General features: G+C 40.7%; 1 non-coding gene across 1 annotated transcript; it reads left to right on the top strand.

Moving 5' to 3' along the window:
- Positions 1 to 3,324: 3,324 nt before the first annotated feature.
- On the top strand, positions 3,325 to 3,396 carry TRNAQ-UUG (transfer RNA glutamine (anticodon UUG)). The gene has a single exon. It is a non-coding gene; the product is annotated as a tRNA-Gln (tRNA).
- The last annotated feature ends 2,187 nt before the right edge of the window (positions 3,397 to 5,583 follow it).

Below are 5,583 nucleotides of genomic sequence, written 5' to 3'. Positions count from 1 at the left end.
TCAACACTTCTAACTTCCAACAAAAAAAAGTAATGTTTCAAAAATTGGGAAATGGGAAATGTTATTTAGTAACTATTATGTGTGACATAACTCTCTGATTTAAAGGCAAAAACATTCAGAGTTTGAAAATTGTGAACGTTTCAAATTTTTTTTTAAATAAACTTCAATATTTTCACAAATAAATGAAAAAAAAAAATTGTTTTAAATTTACCACTATCATGAAGTACAATATGTCATGAAAAAACAGTCTCAGAATCACCGGGATCCATTGACGCATTTCAGAGTTATTAACTCTAGTCAAAATTAAAAAAAAAATGGCCTGGTCATGAATCTGAAAACAGAAATATCAAAAAACTGACCCGCACATCCAAGAAATGTGAACAGGTGCTAACTGAAAAAACATAGTAACTATAAATACAAACAGTTGCACACTGAAAAAGCCAAAAATGTACTAGGGAAAATATGGCACTGCATTACTGCAAAAGAGAGATATTTAGTTTATGTATTGGCCAATGCATGTAAGCCCGGAGACCAACGGCAAGGTATGTCTCTAATCCGGGAACCTAACTTAAATTCCACTATCTAGGTTAAAAACATCCATAGCTGGGAAAAATGCCACTATTTGGACTGCAAACCTCCATGTATGGGCAGCTAGGCTCCTGCTATAATGGTTATGAACAGCCAGGTCTTAGGGCGGAGTGCCCAGTCAGAAAGAGACTCACTAGAAATATTTGCAGTCCAAATAGTGGCATTTTTCCCAGCTATGGATGTTTTTAACCTAGATAGTGGAGTGCCATATTTTCCCTAGTACATTTTTGGCTTTTTCAGTGTGCAGCTGTTTGCATTTATAGTTACTATGTTTTTTCAGTGAGCACCTGTTCACATTTGTTGGATGTGCGGGTCAGTTTTTTGATATTTCTAGTGAGTCTCTTTCTGACTGGGCACTCCGCCCTAAGACCTGGCTGTTCATAACCATTATAGCAGGAGCCTAGCTGCCCATACATGGAGGTTTGCAGTCCAAATAGTGGCATTTTTCCCAGCTATGGATGTTTTTAACCTAGATAGTGGCATTTAAGTTAGGTTCCTGGATTAGAGATATACCTTGCCGTTTGGTTTCCGGGCTTACATGCATTGGCCAATGCATAAACTAAATATCTCTCTTTTGCAGTAATGCAGTGCCATATTTTCCCTAGTACATTTTTGGCTTTTTCAGTGTGCAACTGTTTGCATTTATTGTTATAATGAATCTGAAAACAGGCTGGGGGTGGGTGGGTGAAGGGGTTAAAGAGAATCTGTCACCAGGTTTTTGTCCCCTAATCTGAGAGCAGTATAATGTAGGGGCAGAGACCCTTATTCCAGCGATGTGTCACTTACTAGGTAAGGCTGCTTTCACACTACGTTTATTTAACATGCGTCCTGAACGTTTTTTTGCTGCAAAAGCGGATCCTGCTTTTACAGCAAAAAACGCATGTAAACGCATGTCTTACTTTGCAGGATCCTGTCACTGGATGTTTAGGGGCAGGCATTGGAGTCATGTGATCGGGAGTGAGGGGAACTAGACTGGGAGCCGGCTTCTGACAGCTGCAGACGCTGGTAACCAAGGTAAACATCGGGCTTGGATACCCGATATTTATCTTGATTACGAGTGTCTGCAGCTGCTAGGAGCAGGGCTCCCTGCACACGTAACCAACGTAAACATCGGGTAACTAAGAGAAGTGGTTACCCGATATTTACCTTGGTTACGAGTGTCCGCAGCTCTCAGGTGGGAGAGAGAGGGAGGAGAGGAAGGGGGAAAGACAGAGATAGAGAGGGTGAGGGAGGGAGGAGGAGAGAGAGACAGATCACGCGAGACTGGTTCTGGGCATGCTCAGTACTTTCTGGGCATGCTCAGTACAAAAGCAGGATCCTGTTACAATGCAACTCAACGCATTCTGCTAGGCAGGATCCAGCGCTCATTGAAATGCATTGCAGCTCGCGGCGCAATGTGAAGGATCCTGTGAGATGCGTTATTTTGACAAAGGTAAAAAACGCTACAAGTAGCGTTTTTGAAACATGTTAAAATAACGCAAAAGTACGGATCCTGTGTCTAACGCACGCAAACGCATGCGAACGCAGGTGGACGCGAGTCCATTGCAAATGCATTGAAGTGAAAACGCATTTGCACTGGATCCGTTTTTCCGCTAAAAAAACGTTATGGACGGATGTTAAATAAACGTAGTGTGAAACCAGCCTAACTAGTACACAGTAGTCTGCCTATTTGTGTGAGACATTACACTGCTATAGAATCTCTCTCTGTTGCCGTTATGTCACTATATTGATATATTATTATTGTAAAATAATTAGTATGGTTATAAATGGCGTCACATATCACTATACATCCAGGGGAAGACGTGTCTGTGGGAAACCAAATAACTCCTTGCCCACCGTGAGATTTAATGCTGATAAATGTAGAGTAATGCACTGCGGATGGAGGAATCCTATTGCTGCATATATTACATGGCAGTAAACGCGGGACTACAGAACAGAAGGACTTGGGGGATTCTGGTGACAAGTAACTGAGCAGCAGCTCTCAATGTCAGGCAGCAGCTGCAAAAGCAAACAAGATTTTAGGGTTTCAAAAAAGAAAGTTTAGATCCCGAGAGCCCAAACATGCTAACAACCAGTTCCTCGTTAGTATAGAGGTCAGTATCCCCGCCTGTCACGCGGTAGACCGGGGTTCAATTCCCCGACGTGGAGGGTAATTTTTTGTTATTTACAAATATGAAGAAAACATGAAAAGACAAAATATATTACAGCTGATTTCATAGTGGTCACTTTTAATTCAACAATTTCTATTTTTTGGGGGGTTTACAGATTTTAAAGGTTTGTTGGATAAGTGTGGTTAACCCTTTCACGCCTTATGATGTACATGTATGTCATATGTCGTGCTCCTGTGTTTGATGCCATTTCATTAGCCATCATGTGCCTCTAACTGTCGCGGTGTGGAGATATTTCTGCAGCTGTTAAACTGCTGAATGCTGCTGTCAATCACTGAACGTCAGTTACTATTTAGTATAGTGATAAGTATATAATATCTGTGCATGGTGGTTCTGGTAAATGTAGCTTATATGAAGTTTTTATGCTCCATTCAATGTCTACCAGAAGGTCAGAAATTCATAGTTTTACGGTGAAGAAGATACAAGTCCATAAAGTTCATCCTATAATCTAATATGTTGATTTAGAGAAAAAAAAAATCCTCTATGGGGTAGATCCCTATAATAAACAATAACAAAGTGAACATATACAAAAAATTTATATATATGTACAGCATATATATGTACAGCAGGTTCCATGGTGTAATGGTCAGCACTCTGGACTTTGAATCCAGCAATCCGAGTTCGAATCTCGGTGGGACCTTTTAATTCTTGTTTTCTTCCCATGAGGTATTGAATTTAAAAATGGCTTTCTGCAAATCAAGCATAAACATTCACAAATATATTAAAGTTTAAATGTATATTTATGTATATATTTTTTCCACACGTGAAAAAAACTTGTATCTATGTCTCTATCATGGCCCCATCCTGGTATATGTCCCCATCATGGCCACATCCTGCTATTTGACCTAATCATGGCTATATCATGGTATAAATTTCCCCATCATGGCCCATTCTTCTATCTGTCCACATCCTGGCCCTATCCTGGTATACATGTCCCCATCCTGGTATATATGTCTCTATCATGGCCCCATTCTTTTATAGGTATCCCCATAATGGCCCCATCCTGGTATACATGTCCCCATCCTGGTATATATCTCTCCATCGTGGCCCCATTCTTTTATAGGTGGCCCCATAATGGCCCCATCCTGGTATATATGTCCCCATCCTAGTATAGATGTCTCCATATTGGCCACATCATCTTATATATGTCCTTAGAATTTCCCCATCCTGGTATATATGTCCCCATCCTTGTATAGATGTCTCCATAATTGCCACATCATCTTATATATGTCCTTATAATTTCACCATCCTGGTATATATATCCCCATCCTGGTATAGATGTCTCCATAATGGCCACATCATCTTATATATGTCCTTATAATTTCACCATTCTGGTATACAGTATATGTCCTAATAATAATAATAAGAAATATTATTTTTTTATGTATATAGCGACAACATATTCTGCAGTGTTTTACAATTCAGAGGGGACATGTCCATACAATATGAGATATTACAAACTAAGACAATTCAGATACCAAGAGGAGAGAGGGCCGCACTCATAACTTATGCTTACAGTCTATGAGGGAATAGGGGAGGCACAAATGGTGAATGGGGTAGAAGGCGAGGGGGGGAGAAAAAAATGTCATGTATGGTCCAGCTATCGATTTAATACTGGATTGAAAAGCAGCTGCATGGACCGGTCGCCAGCCAGAATTTATACATACAAAGTGTAAAAATGTACATGAGAGGAACAACCAGAAGATACAGGGGACAAGAATTGGAAGTAAATTTTATGAAGGGCAGAATTGGACTAGATTAGATCAGGGCGGTGAGGTGATAGGCTAGTCTAAAGAAATGCGTTTTTAGGGCCCGCTTAAAGGTGTGGATGTTGGGAATTAATCAAATTGTTCTTTGTATTGTGTTCCAGAGAAGCTCGTGAGAAATCTTGAAGACGGGAGTGGGCGGTTCGAAGTATTGGAATTATTGAGGATGTCAGTGTTAGGTCATAATGGCTCCATCCTTTTGCCCCCATAATGGCCTCATCCTAGTATACATGTTGCCATAATGGCCCCATGCTGATGTATATGTCCCCGTAATGGTCCCATCCTGGTATAGATGTCCCCATAGTGGCCCCATCCTGGTATATATGTCCTCATATTGGCCCCATCCTGGTATGACGTCACTGTCATGTACGGCATGCTCACTGCGGTACCGGCATATCCTCTGCTCCCCATGCCCTGGATTATGGGTGTGGAGAGTATTGAATATTCATAACCTTAATTGGTGGCCGACACATCGCAGTGCAGGGTGTCAATGGATTTTTATGCTGCAATGTATTTCAGCTGGATGCGTGCAATCGGCAAACATCCAAATGAAACAGCCACTAGGGCTGATGGACCCCCTTTACCCGCAGGCCTGGTCACAGATGCGATTCCTGCGACTACGATCATTACGCCCCTTTCAGGGGGATTCCAAACATGACAACAGTTTCTGGTAATTTTGCATTCAAAAACTCAAAAGGTGCTTCTTCCCTTCTGTGTGCTGCCATGTAGATATCCAACAGATGTGGGGGTGCCGACGTATTTAGAAGAACTGCACAACAAATCGTATGCTGAATTCTCTTTTTTTAGTCTTGTGAAAATATATAATTTTATGGTTAAAGTCACATTTTTATGAGAAAAAGTAAAATTTTCAATTTTTCTCTCCACATTTTTCCAGTTCCTGTGATGCACCTAAAAGGTTAATAAACATCTTCAATTTGGTTTTGAGCAGTGTGAGGGGTGCAGTTTTTAGAATGGGGTCACTTTTGGGTATTTTCTATCACCTAAACCTCTCAAAGTTACTTCAATTGTGATCTGGTCCCTAAAAAATATGATTTTGTAAA

This window comes from Anomaloglossus baeobatrachus, chromosome 4, assembly GCF_048569485.1.
Source record: "Anomaloglossus baeobatrachus isolate aAnoBae1 chromosome 4, aAnoBae1.hap1, whole genome shotgun sequence".
Lineage (NCBI taxonomy): Eukaryota > Metazoa > Chordata > Amphibia > Anura > Aromobatidae > Anomaloglossus > Anomaloglossus baeobatrachus.
The sequence above is the reverse complement of the archived record's forward strand: the minus strand, read 5'-3'. Positions and strand labels throughout refer to the sequence as shown.